This window comes from Sus scrofa, chromosome 14 (genome assembly GCF_000003025.6).
Source record: "Sus scrofa isolate TJ Tabasco breed Duroc chromosome 14, Sscrofa11.1, whole genome shotgun sequence".
Taxonomy (NCBI): domain Eukaryota; kingdom Metazoa; phylum Chordata; class Mammalia; order Artiodactyla; family Suidae; genus Sus; species Sus scrofa.
This window is the reverse complement of record NC_010456.5, coordinates 8,178,104-8,199,771: the sequence shown is the minus strand read 5'-3', so window position 1 is coordinate 8,199,771 and position 21,668 is coordinate 8,178,104.

The window sequence follows — 21,668 nt, the reverse complement described above, 5'->3', positions numbered from 1 at the left end:
AATTCCAAATTGAGTACCTTATGCGCAAGTCTGGGCAGGACTAGAGGCAAGAAGGTGTATCCTTGTGGATAAGTGGGGAGGAGTTAGCACTAGAGAAAGAAGAGCAGGCAGCTTCCTTGGTAGGGGGACTAGAACTGTGCTCATCAGATTTACATACACACGCAGGCACATGGTGGTACATAACTGATCAAGAAAGTGGATGCTTTGAGTAATAAGCAATTAGCCCTTCAAAGAGTGTTGCTTCTATAAAATGAAAACATTGGGTTGAATCCTGATCCACAGCCATAGGGAACAAGGACCTAGGGTGTGTACGTGTGTCGGTGCATGCATGTGTGTGCATGCGTGTGTGTGTGTGTGTGTGTGTGTGTGTGTGTGTGTGTGTTAAATTAGAATTTTCCTATGGTGGGGCAACATAGACTACGAGAGTGTGGCTGGGCGTTTGTCCCTAGGAAGTCACAAAAAGGTGAAAAGCAGCTCTGTTTCTGCTGGAAGAGTAAAGAAGGAAGGGGCCAATAGCCAGGGAAACAAGCCAGACTGTGGATATTCAACCCAAAAAAAGCACAAACACATGTCACCCTGAAAATAGTACTGGCTGGACAAATGATGGACTGGAAGAGCCTGCTGAGAAAGAAATCACTGAGAACATTTTAATTCTCTTCAACATTTGACTTCCACCACGACTGTAAAAACCACAACAAAGGGAGAAAGGCTTACTCACTGTGGGAGGGAGCCTGTGTGAAGAAGTTCACCCCCCTAAATGAAAGATGTGCTATTGAACCTACAGTGGCCTTAATCTCTTATTCTGCCACAAGGCTAATGAATTACCCCGCTGCCTCATTCTACAGCTCAAGGTTTTCATATGAGAAAGACCCCCTGGATTGTCTGCTTATGAATATAAACAGATGTCCCTGTCTCCTATCCTGGGGGCAACACAGCTCTGTCACTCATCCGGTGACATAGAAACATAAATGTCCCTCAGTTCTGGGGTAGGAGGTCATGAGGTCTGATCCAAGGAGCCTGATGACTGGTCCCCCTTTAAACAGTTCCCTGTGTCCATTTCACTCAGCATGGCAGTGTCATTCCTGCTTCTACCTACTGTCTGCAGGCTCATTGCTTGAGACACAGAAACCTTGAAAAGGCATGGCCTCAACTAGAAAAGGGACAAGCAAGTTGGGTCCCAAGCCCCCTAGAGGAGATCTCAGATCAGATGCTTCCTGAGAAGTATTCTCAATAAGCTCTAAGGTAAGAGGAAAGGAGATGCACAATTTATCTCAGCTTTATATGTGGGTGTGAAGTGCTTATCAGGACATAAAGGGTTTACTTCAAAGCATATGAAAACTCATCTCCAGAGCAATAGGGAGTGAGAGCTTCATAAAATGCAAAATTCCTGGATCATGCTACATTGTGAGCCAGTTCTTTGTTCATTCAAACATTCTTTTCTTTCTTCTTCTTTTTTTTTTTTTTTAACAGCCACACCTACAGCATATGGAGGTTCCCAAGCTCAAGGTTGAGTTGGAACTGTAGCTGCAGCCTATGTCATAGCCACAGCAATACACGATGCGAGCCACATCTGTGACCACACCAGAGCTTACAGCCACATTGGCTCCTTAACTCACTGAGCAAGGCCAGGGATAGAACCCATATCCTCATGGACACTATGTCAGGTTCTTAACCCACTGAGCCACAATGGGAACTCCTCATTCAGACATTCTTAAAGCAACTTTCTCATTAAATCAAATATTCACTTGGGGAGAGAATAGAGCATCTAGGGAAGTACTTCTATTTAGGGAGAAAAATTCATTTTAAGTAATCACACAGCATTACAAAGAAAAGTAATGCATTCATCAGCAAGAGATAAGCATATCACAGGGAACAAAGTAGAACTTGCCATTCACTTGGGATTATTGAAAGCATCAGTTATGCCTGTGTGATCCAGAGTGCGGGCTGCCATCTGAACGCCTGTCATGTCCATTACGGAATCAGGGAAGGAGATCTGTCTTCTTCAGTTCATTCTTCTAGTAGTCATGCTAATAAGTTGCAACGTAGCCTTCCGTGACTTTCTATTACATTTACAGGTATCGTGTTCTCACAAGGCTTGTTCCACTAGACAGTCTGTTTAAATCCATAAAAGGTAACTTTGCATTTTTCATAGACACGATATACACCCAGAAGGGGGCTGGCATTCTCAACATTGCTAAGCTCGTTATTTTTCCATGGTGTGCCTGCTACACTACCCTGAATTTTTAGAAATCATCACATACTAAGCAGTTTTCAGAATATTTGTTTTTTCCACCCAAACCTCGGGGAAGATCTATATCCTCAAATCTTCACCCTTACCTGCGTCAGGGTGGTTATGATTAATCCACAGCAACCGATCCCTCTCTGATTTCAATCTGTGTCTTTCCCAGCAAGCATCAGTATGACTGCCCTGAAGAGGGACACTGTGACCAAAGCACAGTTATGTGGCTCTGTGATTCTGCGTTGTCCCACTGTGGGACAGTGGGAAATCTCTTCACGGGTTTATGCGGCTGGTTTACTGATCGTCATGATTCACTGGGTAACATATTCCCCAAAATTGCAATTTTGAAATATGTAGGGAAGTAGGAATTGGGAAGAGAGTATTACAAAGTCAGACAGACGGTATCCTTTCTCTCTCTCTTTTATTATAATTACGCTCACTTGGTAATAACTTTAAGAATTGTTTGCTTGTGTAGCTCTATAAACAAAAACTTATAGCATTTCCAGTATAAAATCCAAACTTAAAAGTTGGTTTTGATGCCTACCACCTTTTTAAAATTTGTTTGGAAAATCTAACTATACAATCACAGGGGGAAATCAGCTTTTAACCACCATTCACAATTTGATCTTCCCAACTAAATTATTTTACCTTTTCATATTTTCTACCATCTTTGCATCAATTTATATTACACACATGAAAAGGATATTTTAACTATGAATGAAATGATACGTACACTGTTATATACCTATAGAAGTTATGTGCACATATAATATGTTTATTATAGACATGTACATATATAATTTATATTTTTGATTACTGGAAATATGAACATCAACCCATGGGTTCATTTAGAATTTGATATATGGATATTCAGCCATCAATTTTTTTTCCTCTCATTATTGTGACCACAATTGCCACTCATTTTGGCTTAATCTGCCAAACTTTCTAAACATCAATTACATCTCCGAGGGAAAAAAAAAAAAAATTCTGAATAATAATATCCACCCAACCTGCTTCACTGGAATAGCAGGAACCCTTTAGAGATGCAGAGTGAAAATGCACCACGGAGAAATAAACTCCTTGAAATATGAGGTTCTGGAGTTCCCGTCGTGGCGCAGTGGCTAACAACTCCAACTAGGAACCATGAGGTTGCGGGTTCGATCCCTGGCCTCACTCAGTGGGTTAAGGATCCAGCGTTGCCATGAGCTGTGGTGTAGGTCACAGACGCGGCTCAGATCCCACGTTGCTGTGGCTGTGGTGTAGGCTGGCGGCTACAGCTCTGATTCAACCCCTAGCCTGGGAGTCTCCATATGCCGTGAGAGCGGCCCTAGAAATGGCAAAAAAAGACAAAAAAGAAAAGAAAAGAAAAGAAATGTGAGGTTCTTTGGGCATTGCTAGTGTGTCTGTGTCTTATACGCCTCTCCAGGGAGATGGTTTTCCTCCAAGTGAGCTGTTTCTGTTAATACCAAATATAAAAGCCTAAAGAATTGAAAGCTGTTACCTATGAGCAATGGGTGATGGGACAGGGTAGGGCAGAAGAAACTTGATTGTATAGTAATCTATATAGAATGGTTTGACTCCTTAACCTATATGTATATACAAATTCTACAAAAATGGGAGTTCCTGTCATGCCTCAGTGGTAACGAACAGGACTAGGATCCATGAGGACGCAGGTTTGATCCCTGGCCTTGCTCAATAGGTTAAGGATCCGGCGTTGCTGTGAGCTGTGGTGTAGGTCACAGATGTGACTCAGATCCAGCATTGCTGTGGCTGTGGTATAGGCTGGCAGCTGCAGCTCTGATTTCACGCCTGGCCTGGGAACTTCCATATGCCATGGGCGTGGTCCTAAAAAGACACAAACACACACACAAAAGATCTACAAAAATGCAAATTTTTTAAAATGTCACATTGGAAAAATGTTTATAAAATGGCTTGCACAGTGCCCGTTACATGGATTGTGTTTAACCAAAAACGTATCGTCTATGTTAAATAAGAGACAATGCCACCAAAAAAAAAAAAAAAAAAAAAAACAGAAACCTGTAATCTGACTCCTAACTGCTATTATTGTATAACAGTAAACTTGAGCTTCTTGCTCATGGCCTGTGTCCCACTAGCCTGAACTCCATCAACTAATCCTAACACATTAGCTCCGAAGGAAGAGCCTGCCCCAACTTTTCTCAATGACAGTGCTCTGGAATCTCATCATTCCATGGCTTTCAAGACTATTGATACTCTGATAAAGTGCCTAATTTATAGCTCCAACCTTGAGCTCTGCTGAAAGCTCCAGCTGCATGTAACACACACTCTAAGACTTCACTTCAGAATCTTGGAAGCTCAAACTCAACATGACTGAAGCTGAATTGTAGCTCTTCCCCCAAATCTGCCTCCTTGAATGTAATGGGTCAGTACACAGCATCACCACAGACCCAACCCGTCTTCAAGCTGGAGCCCGGAGACCCCACTCCTTGACTCCTCCCTCTCCACCCCCTCTCACATCCAATTTAGAACCAAGGCATGTGGATCCTAACTTCAAACACGTTTTTAAGTTGTACACTGCTCTCCATAACTTCAGTCACCAAATTAGCCCACCTCAGCAACGAGTACTACTCACTAGTGTCCTTGCTTGATGGTTTACTCTTCTTCACGGGGTTTCCACACAGCAGGCAAAGTGATTTCAGAAACACCTAATCAAGGTATTCCCTTGGTGAAACTCTTCAGTGGGTTCCCTTGTAGGTCCTTGTAAGTCCTTGAGGGTTTTGATATCTGGGAACTGACTCTGTCTCTTCATCTTGTACCATTCTCCCTCATATCCACTATGTCCTGCCATACCAGCCTCATTTCAGCTTCTCAAATGCACCACTGTTTCCCCACTTTGGAGACTTTGCACATGAGACCACCACTGATTAAAATATTTATCTAAGTGTTTAACAGCTAGACAACTCCCACTCATCCTCAGGTTCCAGTTCCAATATCCTTTCTGAAGGTGTCTTTCTCTGATGCACTACCATAAACTAGTATCTACCACTGTTTTCAGTTTTATATTTATTTGTGCGAATATGTTGGCTGATGCCTCTTCTGAACTATGTACTAGGAAGTCAAGGACCACTCTTATTTTGCTATTCAAGGCTGGTACCTTGTAGGTGCTCATGTACTGTTTTAAAGCATCTTCCATAAAGGTTAATTCATTAAAGAATTATACAGTTAAACAGGCTGCAGAGAACTCACCCATGGACAATCTGTGGGGCTCGAGCTGGAAGAAAGCCCTTGGAAAACAGCGCTTCTCACCCAACCTTCCAAACTCCACAGGTTGCAGGCATAGCAAGATTCTTGATGACTTACACAAACTCAGCTCAGGAGTGCCAGACCTTCTTCTTCCCTTGGCTCCACTCTCAAATAATATGAACATTTCTTATTAAAAAGGAAAAGAGCATCTAAGGTATTTTATTCTGAGTATTTGTTCAGTGAAGAGAAGTTTACACAGCTTGCAGAGAATTATTCAGCAGGAAATTAAACCTCTGTAATTCTGAATTTTCACTTTGCTTTTTTCAATTGGCAAAGCTTCCTGGCAAACTACTCTCCCCTCTAGAACATTCGTTAATACCACATCCGCTACCAAAATGTGCTTTCTGAGCCAAATCACAAAACAGGTTAGGCAGGACGACTCTCTGGAGGTCTGAGATACTGGGTCTCAGATGGGTTCGGAAGACACCACGAGGGCATTTGGACACAGCCAGCCATTAATACCTAGGTTTTGCATGGTAATTTGTAACTGACAAAGTACTTACATTGGATAATGGATTAACAGAGACATTTCTCTTATATCATCGATGTGTCTATGTTATCCGATTCGAGCCTCCCAATAATTTTAGGAGACTGATCTTGTAACTATTTCACTCATGAGACAACTGAGCAGCTTGGAGACGCTTAAAAGACAACTCAAGTCACACATTTAGTGTCCCTAACACAGACTTCAAAATTAGCACTTCCGATAACTATTTCTTATTATCCCCTGGTGCCTCTCTTCAGCAGGAATCATAACTGGCTATCTCATTTGGAGAAGAGAACTACTTCATCTAAAAACAAAGAATTGCAATAAAGAATGAGTTTGTATGTTAAACAAACAACTAGATCCTTTGTGTACTAAGGAGAGACCAGTTGATTTTTTTTTTTTACTTTGCTCCACTTAACAAAAGAAAGGCAACTTTTTTTTTTTTTTAATCCCAACTGGGCTAGAAGAGTTTATAGGGCTTTTGTACAGGGAATAAGTGGACAATGATTTACTTTATTATTTCTAAGACACCATAGATTGTTTCACTTACTATCGTTTGTATGCATTTAGAAAGAAAAAAAATACTGTGACAATTAAATCAGGATAAACCAATGAAAAGATGAATCCTAATTTCTTTTTTTGTTTGTTTGTTTGTCTTTTCTTGGGCTGCACCTACGGCATATGGAGATTCCCAGACTAGGGGTCGAATCGGAGCTGTAGCCACTGGCCTACACCAGAGCCACAACAACGCAGGATCCGAGCCACATCTGCGACCTACACCACAGTTCACAGCAATGCCGGATCCTTAACCCACTGAGCAAGGCCAGGGATCGAACCTGCAACCTTGTGGTTCTTAGTCGGATTCGTTAACCACTGAGCCACGATGGGAACTCCTGAATCCCAGTTTCAAAAATGTTTTTTAAAACCATGAGTTTAGACTCCATGAAATATACAAGATAATTTAGATCAGTATGATAGGAAAATTATTGTTCCTCAGATATCTCTTTAGAAATTTGTATCTCTTTTATGTCTCTTCTGCTAATATCTTAATTTAAGATTTTTCATCATTATTTTTGCCTGGCCAATTAATATGCAAAAGCTATTGTTTTTCCACCTCACTTCTCCTCCCTCCAATCCATTTTCAGTGCTGTTGTCAGACTAATCTTCCTAAAATACAGCTCTGGCAATGACTTGCACCGATTAAAGATTTTCATTGATTTCCTACATACGTAATTAAATAAATCCAAGCTTCTTAAATAAGAATCCAAGGCACTTTATCATGAGTCCCAAACTACTTCTGCAGCTTCATCTTTCGTCACACCTCAGTGTGTATTTTACCCCCACCCTTAGCTTCTCATCATTTTCCAAGACACCATCCACATAGAGGTGAATGTTCTGCTTTCTCTTTCAATATTATTCTTTCTCAGTGTTATTATTATCGCTCCCAGCCATAATTCTCTTTTCTTGGTAAACTCCTATGCATCCTTCAAGACCCAGCTCAAATGGAACATCCTTTTTAAAACATTCTCCATCTACTTCCAGGCAGCTGGGAAAGCTGTCTGGGAGAATGGGTAATCACTTACCCCCATTCACTTCTTTAACAGATGAGTAAAAAGAGACCCGAACAAGTAAAATATTTTGCCCAACATTATACACAAGCTGATAGCCACTGTTAGCACAGGACTTCATGATTTCTTACTCCGAGTCCACTTTTTCTTCCACTTACGTGGACATAAACGAAAGAAAAGAGTGAAAGTAAAATCTGAAACCACACCTGATCAGCAGATCTCCCTAATTAATCTCCAGCAGGTCTGTCGGACGCTACTGAAACTTCCAAGAGGCAAACGGATGTCCTGAGAAGTCAATTACAAGTAGATGCAAATCTCTGTGCCCTTCTTTGGGTTACTTTTTACCTCTCAGAATAATAATGCCTACCTCACAAAACATCATAGGATTAAATAAAATTTGTGTGTTTCAAATGCCTCTCACAGTGACCGACATAATGAAGGCTCAAGAAATATTAGCTTCTTTGCCTGTGTCCTACTAGTGAGATCTAAATATGATTTTAGATTAAATCCATTGTTAAACCACTAATGTAGTTAAGGAAAATTGTATTTAATACATCTGAAAAAAAAAATACAGCTTTGGTATAAATTCCCCAGTGAGGGTGATGGCATCCTGTTTATTTAATACACACATGTTCACTTTACAAAGGGGGCAGGTGGCACTGCCGTCAAATGCCATAGCTTTTGGCCATTAGACCCCCAGCCTCAAAAAGAAATGGATCAGTTGGGCAAATACAAGGAAGCAAACAAATGCACAACTATAAATATCCATGTAGAACCCAGAAATAGAGAGAGATCAAAGGCGGATTATTGTGCTACCCAGGAGAGACACCAAGAAGATTCACATTGGGACAGCAAGATCAAGGCACCCAGAAGACCTATTCAGGACTTCCAACCATATCTGGAGGGAAATCAAAGACTGAATCTTGGGCGATTGCATTTCAAAATAAATAAAGACTCCTCTACTTCCTTCACAAAAGATCAGCCAAGCTAAATTTATGCTCTAGAATATTACCCTGGGAGTTGTCCCTGGAAGAAATCATTTTAACCCTAATACCGCTCTTTGTTTTGAATCCAAGTTTTCCGCCTTTGCCCACGCAGCCATGAGCAGGCAAATTAGAAAAGCACCCAATCAAAAAATATTTATTGAGCAAACTGATGCAACGTGCTATACGAGGGGAAGTGCCAGTCCCCAGAAGTTATGGAAATACCTCCCGAGTAGTTTAAATTCCCTGTTATGAGTTTCTTCTTTAGGGTGAGACACTGCCGTTTTTCTTTTGAAGATCCTCCTTTAAGTGTCAAAATCCCTGCTGTGAAGCTTGACAACATCTTTCCAGAAGAGATGAATTGCTGACATTTGAAAGCCTAGACTCAGAAGAGGTCAGGAAACATTAAAAGACAAGAGGGAAGAAAGGTAAGAAGAGAATGAAGAAACACAACTTCCTACTTCAGTGACGTTATGGATTGTGTGATATCAAGCCAAATTAGTAATAGATGTTATCCATACGCTAACTTCTATCAATTCATAGAGCCCCATGCTAAGGAGTGGGAGCCCATTTCTGGACAGGGGAAGAGAGTTGAAGCGGTGGTATCCAAAACGTGTATTTTCTAACCCTACTACAGGTGAAGACCACAATGTCAGAAGCCAGAATGTCTAGATTTAAATGTGGGCTCTAGCACTTAACCCTGATCCTGTGCACATCACTGCACCACTTGGACATCAAGTTTCTTTACCTAGGAAATAGAGTACAGGAAGATTATTATAACTGGTAAGGGTACAGTTGCAAAATATTTAATCTCTAAATTAAGTAGAGATAATTTATTATCAGGGATTACATGGTTTACAAAATCATAGGAAAGCAGGAAAGGCCAACTCTAGACTGACTTCCCCAAACGCTTCCCAGTCCCCAGCATCACACTGCTTCTGCCATGGTGGCAGAAGTGCTGTCACCACCAGTGAAAGAAGGTGCCACGTTACAAAGCCTCCAGTTGAAAACCACCATGCCGGTGCCACAGCCCTGCCGTGCAAGATGCATGTCTGCTATCTGCTCTTTCCCCTCCTTAACTCAGTTCTGAATCAAAAGCTCCCAGCTGGGCCTCTCATTGCTAGAATCCAAATCACATGCACCTCTCTAGCTGTAAAAGTTTATGGCGCTGAGATCTTGAACTTACAGCACATCTAGTTTAGGGGGATACTGTTGGCAATGCAACCTGGAGCACGGATGAGGTGCCACTTCAGGAATGACATGACACTACATTACTCCAGCTGCCAAGATCATTGGTAGCTGGCATTGCCCAGCTAAGTCTTTCTCTAGGAATTACTGTCAGTTGCAGAAAGCTAACTCACTCAAGATCAGACCCACATCTTGGGGCATTGTAGGTCTAATTACTGACCCACATGAGGGTATAAAGAACCAGACCCTTTGTCTCAAGGCAGGTCATCTTTGAAGGTCACCTCAGCTCCAGAGATCCTCATGCAATTGAGTCCTTTGTCATGACTGCCTCATAGTCTCCCCTTATCCTTGCCAGACTCACGGCATATGGAAATTCCCAGGCCAGGGATCGAATCTGAGCCACACTGCAACCTACATCACAGCTACAGCAATACCAGAACCTTAACCCAGCATGCCGGGCCAGGGATCAAACCTGTACCTCAGCAGTGATCAGAGCTGCTACAGAGACAATGCTGGATCCTTCACCTGCTGCACTGCAGCAGGAACTCTCTGCCCATCCTATGCCCTTTATTCCCCACAGCTATTGATCTCATAATCACTCCAATAACAACTTCCTGTATACAAGTATTCACTTCAGAATCTATTTCCTGAGGAACCGCCCTAACACAGTCATGTCAGAAGTAGGTGGAATAAAGGTTGAGTAAGCCAACTCTCAATAGTCACCATAATTTCAGTATGAGCATTAAACCATATAATAAGTATGAAAAAAAATCCCTAGAATTTCACACAATGAAATGCCTGGCCCATGGTGAGCCAATATATATTTGCTTAGTAATAACAAAATATAACTAGCATTTGTTGAGCTCTTACTACATCTCCAGATACTACTCTAAGTTCTTTGCCTAAACTAACTCATCTAAACCTCATTATAAGCTTAGGAAGTACATACTACCATTATCTGCTTTACAAATTAGGTAAATAAGACACAAAGAGGTTAATGTCAAGGTGAAATAGGCCGTAAGTAGCAGAAATAGAGGATTTTACCCCTTTAGTCTAATTTTAACCTGCAAGGTTAAAGTCTACAGAGTCTGTAGTCTTAACCACTTTTCTGTAGTCTCTGCATTGACTTTTCAAAAATGTGATGGGAAAAGAGGACTAAGGGATACTTACTGTGGGAGGCTAACTAATGACCCCCTTAAACTTCCCATGACTGAATCCCTGGAATCTGCGACTGTGTTATATGGCAAAAGGGACTTTAGGGATGCGATTAAATTAAAAACATTGAGGTGGGGAAATTATGCTAGATTATCTCCGTGGGCTGTAAACATAATCACACATCCTCAAAAGAGAGTGGCAGAGGAGTACCCATTGTGGCTCTGCGGAAACGAATCTGACTAGCATCCATGAGGACGCAGGTTCGATCCCTGGCCTCACTCAGTGGGGTAAGGATCTGGCATTGCTGTGAGCCATGGTGTAGGTCACCTGGGAACCTCCATATGCTGTGGGTATGGCCCTCAAAAGACGACCAAAAAAAAGAGGGAGAGAGTGTGGCAGAGGAAGATATTACCACAGATGATGTGATGAAGGAAGCAGAGTTTGGAGTGATGCAGCCACAGGCCAAGGGCAGCCACCAGAAGTCAGAAAGAGCAAAGAAAAGATTCCCTCAGGAAGGAAACAGCCTTGCTGACACCTTGATTTTAGTTAGCCCTGTAGGATTCATTTCAGACTCCCGGCCTCCAAAAATGTAAGAGAATAAATATATTTGTTTTAAGCCAGTACATCTGTGCTAATTGGTTTCAATAGAATGAAAAAACTAACACAGGGGCATAGAGAATTACAGTATTTGATGGATTATGTAGGAACATCTATTGGGGAATTAGGAGTCAGACCTGTGAGTGATTATAAGTTAATAGGTAGAACACACTAAACTCTGAAAATACTGGCTTTGGGCTTGGAGACTACCTACCACCATCTACTTCAGTACACAGGACAGTTGCCAGGTGAGCAGTGAGATTCAGAAATATAATATGGGTACTTGGTCATCAGGATTAATAGGTAAAACTTCTCTTCTCCCAAAGTCTAATTTCCGGGAGTTACACATTACACATAGGCCAGGTCAACTAATGTATAATACATGGAAAGATTCATACTTAATTTTCAGAGTAGCTTTTTCTCCATGCCACCTGATAAGTAGCTTTAGACATAATCAAAATAAGAGCCAGAGCTGAGACCCACATAAAGTCAAAGATGAGACAAACAAGACCAGATCCCATCTGCTAATCATCTCTCAGAAGGTGGGAGAAAAAAGGGGAGGGCTCCCTATTCAAGGGCCATTAGAACCTTCCTTGGAAAACAGCAAATGCCTTCCAGATTTAGAAAGCCTCACTCTCTCTCAACATTCTTAGCCCCTGAGCCAGCCTCCTTAAATCCTTTCTGGAACAAAGTGAAAATACTGAAATAAATACAATAAGCAGTTCCCTTTACCTTCACTATCTAGTTATAAACAGGCTTGGCAACAACTATGGTAGGAGTCAGAAAGTGGGAGAAATGGTCAATTCCTGAGTAATCTTAATTAATCATCTCAAGGAGCCGTGCAAATAAGGTGATCTAGAACCAGTGCTTCTCAAGCTATTGGTGGTGAGAGAACAAATTTATTTAAAATTTCCAATCCATTATGGTCCAATAACCTTGTATATTCGATCAAAAGGAATTAAAGGAAGAGTGATATGGGAAAAAAAGGCATGAAATACAAGCCCAATTTATTTTACTTATTAGATACACAAACATAAAATTACTCTTTCAAAAAGCTATTGGTTTCTGAAGAGTTACGCAATCTCTGTACTTACCCTGTCACCAGTTGGTAACCAACAGCTCAAGGATGGAATCGGTCCATGGAACACAATTTGAGAAGCTCTGATCTGTATCAAGAGCCTCTAGGTTGAAAATTTAAGTAAGTTACTGCTAGACTCAATATGCAAGGTGAAATTCTCTAATGTCAGTACTATTTCTAGGTAACTAGTCAAGTATGTCTCTTATGTACACATTCTTCTAACTCTGAACAGTCTCCACGGTCTTCTTTGAGTAATTGAGATATTTCTGTACCCCCTAAATAAAGATATTTGCTGTTTCTACAATTACCCCTTACCCTGTCCATATCTCCCCCTGCCATATTTCTACAATTTTTAAATTATCTTGGCTTCATTTTCATTCTTTTTTTTTTTTTTTTTTTTTGCTATTTCTTTGGGCCGCTCCCTTGGCATATGGAGGTTCCCAGGCTAGGGATCGAATCGGAGCTGTAGCCACCGGCCTACGCCACAGCCACAGCAATGCAGGATCCGAGCCGCGTCTGCAACCTACACCACAACAACACCGGATCCTTAACCGACTGAGCAAGGCCAGGGATCGAACCCACAACCTCATGGGTCCTAGTCGGATTCGTTAACCACTAAGCCACGACAGGAACTCCCCACCTTGGCTTCATTCTTAAGCTCAGAGCATCCTGAACTCCTTGGAATAGTGGAATTGTAGAAGGTTAACATAACAAAGACTAAAACAATTCAGAACTGTAGACCAATAAGGCTATTTTGTGAAAAACAAGTAGAGCTGAATTTCTCACATTCAGCGCTACTTCCACAGCCCCAAAATTCCATTGTCCAATTGTTTCACCAAATATAGCATAAAGAAAATCTACCTGAGATTTACCTCACTTTTGCTAAAAAGGAATATTGCAAGGGCACCACCCCAGTCCAATGATTCAGAATCTTCGTTAGTGAAACCTAAGAATTATATTTGAAATTAAACCATCCATCTAATTTTTCACACCCAAAGGATTAAGAAGTGGTGCATTAATTTTTAAAAATGGCTTTTATAGCACAGATTATTCTCTTCTAATAAAATACAATTAAACAAATTCTTTTTTCATCCTTATATTCCTTTAGAACTTTATAACTACATCATAATTCATGTTAGATCTGATATTTTTACATTTTATCTTCTTTCCACTAAAATAGCTTGAAATATTTTGAAAACAATTTTTTTTAAAATTTGGGAGTAATCTTTATTATAGAAATTGCTTGGCAGGAAAAATATGAGATACCCATTATGGGTAGAGGTGGAATGACTGGGTTTGAGGAAAATGACACTCATCCTAGAACAGCTGTAAATAATTTGAGATTCATTTAGTTCTGACTTAGTGGGACAGCTGGTCAGATGAATCTAGAAGCTGAGTTATCAGCATGAAGCATCACAGCCTAACAGTTCTGAAAAATCCAGATTGATGGGAGCTGGAAGTCACAGTATAATTTCACCCCACTTTTCTGAGATCCCATAATGCAAAGAGCATGTCTCTATGTTGACATTTCAAACTCTCAGATTACTTGATTTATTTGGAAATACTGAATTGTTTTTGGGTTTGGTTTTGTCTTACACTTTCTTTGCTTCAAAACAAAATGATCACTGGAGTTGCTGAAGTGGCTCAGCAGTAACAAACCCAAGTAGTATCCATGAGGACGTGGGTTCTATCCCTGACCTCGCTTAGTGGGTTAAGGATCCAGTGTTGCCATGAGCTGTGGTGTAGTTTGCAGATACGGCTTGGATCTTGCATTGCTATGGCTGTGATGTAGGCCGGCAGCTGCAGTTCCAATTCAACCTCTATCCTGGGAACCTCCATATGCCACAAGTGTGGCCCTAAAAAAAGCAAAATAAAAAAAATCACATAAGAATGATATCTTTGAGATCAAGATGGCATGGTTTTTCATGGAAGAAGCAGGACTAAAAAGAGAATAATTAAAGCATTCATTTTTTGAATGCCTATGACATAGTAACTATTTTATAGACATTATTTTGTTTAATCCTCAGAACTCTGCAAAAAGAATATAAAGGTCTCCATTTCATAAATAAGGAAGTGGAAGGTCAGTGAAGATAAGGAACGAACCTGGAATCCCACAGCATGTAAGTGACAGAGCCGAACTGCACCCAGCTCCACCTTACTCCAAAGTCTGTACTGGGTCCTATACACAGCAAGGCTTCCTAAGCAAGGTGGGTTTACGAGTATGCCTTTGCCTCAGCAGTGCTTATGTTCTTACCTAGGTTAGGGAGTCTATTGTTCACTACCTGTGGTCTATCCAGAATCATACTCTCTAAGTCCAAAAAAGCTTAGATCGCAAAGGATGTACGGGTACCAGGGAAATCAACATAGTGGATTCATACAAGATATCAGCCAACCCAACCACCTGCCTTAGGTATCAGACACTAAATGCAATGTGGTGTCCTGGCTTAGATCCTGGAATAGAATAAGAACACTAGTTGATTAACTGGTCAAACCCAAAGAGAATCTGAAGTTGAGTTAATAGTAATGTACAAATGCTAACATTTTGGTCTTAACCAACGTACTTCAGTTTTATAGTATTAATAGTAAAAGAAATGAGTGATGTTTACATGGGAACTCTACTACCTTCGCAAATTTTCTGTAAATCAAAAACTATTCCAAGCTAAAAAATTTATTTTTTTTCAAAAATACATATTTATTATGGAGAATTTAGAAAATATGGATAATATTTAGAATGGAAGGGTGATGGGGTCCTGCTGCACAGCACAGGGAACTGTAACCAGTCTCTTGGGTAAGAACCTGATGGAAAATGAAAAAAAGGGGTATGTATGGGTGGCTGGGTCACTTTGCTATACAGCAGAAACTGAAGGAACATGGTAAATCAACTATACTTTAATTAAAATTTTAAAAGTAGAAAATATGGATAACAGAAATATGAATAAAGATGACCTGCCCACATTTTGGCACATTCAGATTTTTTAGATTTTTTGGTCTATGAAAAGATATCTTCATGCTCCATGTATTAACTTCAAAGAGGTTTTCACTTAATAGTATGTGATAAGTATATCTGCTTGTCAAATATTAATTTAGAACATACATCTTTTCAACATTCAATCATATTGACTACTTCCTCCAAAATGTCAATAGGTTGCATTGTTCTGTTCTATCTTAAATTATTGGAATATTGAACAACTGCAGAATTTTTATGTTCCTATTTTTTATTACTTAAAAATTGGGGACAGGAGTTCCCGTCGTGGCGCAGTGGTTAACGAATCCGACTAGGAACCATGAGGTTGCGGGTTCGATCCCTGCCCTTGCTCAGTGGGTTAACGATCCGGCGTTGCCGTGAGCTGTGGTGTAGGTTGCAGACGCGGCTCGGATCCCGCGTTGCTGTGGCTCTGGCGTAGGCCGGTGGCTACAGCTCCGATCACCCCCTAGCCTGGGAACCTCCATATGCCGCGGGAGCGGCCCAAGAAATAGCAACAACAACAACAACAAGAAGACAAAAAAAAAAAAAAAAAAATTGGGGACAAAGTTTTATTTGCTGTCACAATTATCTTTTTGTTGTTGCTGTTGTTGTTGTTTTTAGGGCTGTACCCACGCCATATGGAAATTCCCAGGCAAGGGGTCAAATCGGAGACATAGCTGCTGGCCCACACCACAGCCACAGCAACGCAGGATCCGAGCCATGTCTTCGACCTACACCACAGCTCATGGCAATGCTGGATTCTTAACCCACTGAGCAAGGCCAGGGATGGAACCTGCATCCTCATGGATGCTAGTCAGAGTTGTTAACCACTGAGCCATGAGGGGAACTCCCACAGTCATTATCTTAATAAAAATTCCCATACAATTATTATTTAGGTTGTATATGGAAAAGAAGTATATGAGAGTGCCCATTCTGCTATATTCTCCCACTTTAAGTATCATTATTTGTATATGAAATAATTTACAACTTTTCAACAGGCAAAAAATGGTATTTCATGTTTTTAACCTTAAGGTTCTTGAAAATATGCTGAGGTTGGACATTTATTACTATGTTTACTATCCATTTGTACTATTTATTCTGAATTTTGTGGCTTAATCTTTCTGCATTGTTCTATTCGAATGTTTAGCACTTAGATTATTGATTTGTAAGGTATACATGTGTATATACACATATACATGTGTGTGTACATACAACTCTTTGCCTAAGACATATATGACAAATATTCCCACAGGATCTTATTTTCATTTATTTATGGTTATTTGACATGTAGAAATTGTTTTTGTCTAAGCAAACTAATTTTCTCCTTTATGCTTTCTGCCTTTATCAAGCTTTAAAAAATTCTTCAGAATGGCCATCATTAATAAATCCACAAATAACAAGTGCTGGAGGGGCTGTGGAGAAAAGGGAACCCTCCTGCACTGTTGGTGGGAATGGAAACTGGTACAGCCACTATGGAGAACAGTTTGGAGATACCTTAGAAATCTATACATAGAACTTCCATATGACCCCGCAATCCCACTCTTGGGCATCTATCCGGACAAAACTCAACTTAAAAGAGACACATGCACTCACATGTTCATTGCAGCACTATTCACAATAGCCAGGACATGGAAACAACCCAAATGTCCATCGACAGATGATTGGATTCGGAAGATATGGTATATATACACAATGGAAAACTCCTCAGCCATGAAAAAGAATGACATAATGCCATTTGCAGCAACATGGATGGAGCTAGAGAATCTCATCCTGAGTGAAATGAGCCAGAAAGACAAAGACAAATACCATATGATATCACTTATAACTGGAATCTAATATCCAGCACAAACAAACATCTCCTCAGAAAAGAAAATCATGGACTTGGAGAAGAGACTTGTGGCTGCCTGATGGGAGGGGGAGGGAGTGGGAGGGATCGGGAGCTTGGGCTTATCAGACACAACTTAGAATAGATTTACAAGGAGATCCTGCTGAATAGCATTGAGAACTATGTCTAGATACTCATGTTGCAACAGAACAAAGGGTGGGGGAAAAAATGTAATTGTAATGTGTACATGTAAGGATAACCTGACCCCCTTGCTATACAGTGGGAATATAAAAAAAAATTATTAAAAAAAATAAAAATAAAAATAAAAAATTCTAACCCACATCAAAAATATATTTACACACATATATGCATAGGCTCAATTTTTTTTCTGGTTGTATTTTGTGAGAATTTTTTTAACATATATGTCTAATACTTCCATTTGAAACGTATCTAAATGTATAAAAGATAGGGGTATCCCAAAGGAATAATCTAGCATTAATTTGAAATATCAAGAATATTAAATTCTTACACATACGTATTTCCCTACTTTTTATCGCTTCTTCCCTGATGTACTATTGAAATAGATATTGTAGATTGGTAGGGTTTTTTTTGTTACTTTCTTGCATTGCCTTCTATCCTTCATTCTTCTTTATCAGTATGTAAGTCCCTATTTTCATACTTTTAAAACATCTAAAGGGGATGAGAAACATTTTATCCATTTTCGACAAAGTCTTAGGGAGTTTTGATAAGGACTGAATTCAGTGAGTACATCAGTAAGAAGAGGTTGAGTATTTTCACCATTTGAATCTTCTTGTCTAAGATGCCAACATAAGTCTTCACTTTATTTTTTTCTAAATCTTTATCAATGTCCTCAGTAAGATTACACATTTTTCTTCATATTATTCCAAATCAATTTTAAAATCTTTTCTCACTGGTATGAATTGAATTTTTTGCCCATTTTATGCATAACTACTTCTACTCCTGTCCTCATCAGTCTTCCCTAGTTAGCAATAAGAGTGATACTTGGGATCCAATAGGAACACAATGGAATTCCCACTGTGGCTCAGCATGTTAAGAACCTGACATAATGTCCCCTGAGGATTTGGGTATGATACCTGGCCTTGCTCAGTGGGTTCAGGATCTGGCATTGCAGCAAGCTGAGGCGTAGGTCGCAGATGTGGCTTGGATCCAGTTTTGCCATGGCTGTGGTGTAGGATGGCAACTGCAGCTCTGATTCGAACCTCTAGCCCAGGAACTTCCATATGCTGTAGGTGCAGCTCTAAAAAGAAAGAAAGAAAAAAAAAAAAAAAAAAGAGTGATCCTTTATAAAGGAAAATCAAATCAAGTTATTTGGAGCAGCCATGCTCAGTCCTTACTATACATTTGAATCAATAGAAGCATTTAAAATACTGATGCTCAGGTCTTACCCTGAACCCACTAAATCAGAGCACCTGGTGTGGCAGTAGGGTTTAGTTATTTTTTTTAAAGCCCCTATATTCTACCAATGGGCTGTCAAAACCACTGTCCCCAAGTAAAAGCCAAAGTCTTACATCGACAGTGTTTCTTAAACTGAGTGTGTCTGAGAATTGCCTGAGAACCTTGTTAAAATGCAGATGGTGATTTAACAGGTCAAGGTGAGACTTTGCATTTCTAACATGCCTGCAGCACAGGCTAAAGCTGCTGTTCCTAACATCACACTTGACATCCAATGCCTCCCGTGTTCTGGTTCCCTGCTCTTTTTCTCATGTCTCTCCTGCTCTCTCCTTACTCCACTTCAGCAGCTTCTCGCCACTACACAAGCAAGCCAACCATACACACACACACACACACACACACACACACACACACAGCTCCCACCATCTTCAACATTTACGCTGGTTGTTCCCCTACCAAAAAATCCCCCTTTTCCAGCTGCTGCTGACTACCAAGCACCACTGAAGAGGTGGATGGACCCCAAACCTTTCCACCTCTTATTCTCAGTCATCTGTGCACCAGTGGATTTTGGTGCTTACGATGCAAAATTGGCTTTACATCCATTGGTGAGTTTCATCTGTCTTCATCCTATCTTTTCTCTGCCAAAATATGGTATGTATGTTATAATGATTTGGCAAAATAAACAGCGTAAGTAGCATGGACACTGTGTTTTCTTTAATTTTTTTTTTTTTCTAAATAACATTTTCTGGACCCAATACCCTTCTGAAATATTTTCAGTTTCTTCTGTAAATGAAAGCTCTTTTCCTTGTCTGCTTGTGTAATGGCTGAGTCTCCTTCGCAGATCAGCAGTCAGAGGGCAGGTTGATTGACAAGACTGCTGAGCCAGTCCTCAGGGTCTGGCCAGCTCACAGACCGTGGATTGCTGCTTCTTGATACATTTATGCACCACTGAGGTTTTTTTAAATTGGAGCTGGAATTCCTCACCACTCTGTCCTTTTATAGATTCCCACTCTCTGACCTCTTTCTTTCCTTAAGGCTATCTTTTTTTAATGTTTTGTTTTTTTTTTTTTTTTTGTCACACCGACACCATATGGAAGTTCCCAGGCTGGGAATTTTACCTAATATTTCATGTCTACAATACTTGGGATGAAAAAAGAAAATACTGAGATTTACTGAGGGTTTCACACCGTGATAAGTCATTGTCCCATTTACTAGCATCTGTCTAATATATAATATGCAGTGCTAAAATGCACATCCTGAATGCCTATTATATTTTAAGCAATGGTGTTAGGAAAATAATCAACAGAGATGGGTAAATGTGCTTTCCAGCTAAATAGTGCATTTTTGGTAAAAAGATCAATGATCTAGTCTGCGAATTGTAACTATAATATAAACACCTGTGGTTGCTATCTAACCTTGAACATAAAAAAGGCAATTAACTGTCACCCACGTTTAAGAAAGAAAGCTAAGGAGTTCCCGTCGGGGCACAGTGGAAACAAATCCAACTAGGAACCATGAGGTTGCAGGTTCAATCCCAGGCCTCACTGACTGGGCTAAGGATCTGATGTTGCCGTGAGCTGCGGTGTCAGTCACAGGTCACAGATGCAGCTCAGAACCTGCGTTGCTGTGGCTCTGGCGTAGGCCGGCAGCTACAGCTCCAAATAGACCCCTAGCCTGGGAACCTCCATATGCCGTGAATGTGGCCCTAAAAAGCAAAGAAAAAAAAAAAAAGAAAGAAAGCTAAAATCATCAGTAGGTTAACCTAACACCCAGCATAGCTTGCTTCTCTAATGTGACTGAAAGATCTGGTTCTCATAAGCCTCGCATCTGTGTTGTGAACAGCAAAGGTTCAAAGGCAGGTTTGGGGTAAGGTTCACCCTAGTGATTCTCCCTAAAAGCCCAGAGCATGAAATAATTTAGAAATTCTCTTTTGTCCCTCAAGATCCACACTGCCCCTACCTCTCTCTGCCAACAGGCCAGGCATTTTCTTTCTCCACTAAAAGATCTGTAAACATTGAGTCATTTGTATGGATAATTTTCCTTACATGTTGTTTTATTTTTTCAACCAGGAAAAGGTAAAACCACAATTTAAACCAGTAGTAGCAGCCCAGAATTAATGAAAAACTAAAGGAGAAAAAAATTAGGATATGAGAAAATCTGCAGTGACAAATAGCCCCACACAGAGTAAAGGTGAAGGGAAAAGGATGTTATGAAGAATTACAAACAGAGGTAAGAACTATTTTTAAAAGAATCTTATGAAACACCTTATAATTCATTTCAATTGCCTCTAATTTTAGATAAGAAGTCAACATGAGATTCGTGGCATTTTGGTCATAAAATGGTGTGGGAATTAAGTCCAACGAATCTGGACACGTTCCATCTTTAACTTAGGAAATAATTAAAGATATGGACACCCACACACACATTTGATCATATGACCGCCATCGTAATAGAACATCATAGCTAAGTTAATAAAAACATTTATTCCGGTCCACTGGATTTTCAGAGAATAGGTGTACATGATAGATGTTGCAGGAACTTGTGGCTCAAGATCAAAATGGAAAGTAGTAAAGAAAGTGTTTCCACCTAAGGCAGTAAGAGAGATCAGTGTCTGATTTGCAACCCTCTCCCCAGCAACAGGCTGAGAAGGAGAATTACTCAGCCCTTTCCCATTCTGCAAGAGCTTTTCAGAATAAATGTATCAGGTTGCACCTCATGAACTTGTTTTTGAACTTCAAATGCTTTTGAATTTCAAAATTCTGAAGGAGTCAACCCGTAAATTGTGGTAACAGAAAAAAAAAAGTGAAACACAGTATGATTTTTTGGGGGGTCATTCCTTCCCGTAAACTGTTTGGGCTGAGTCAAAA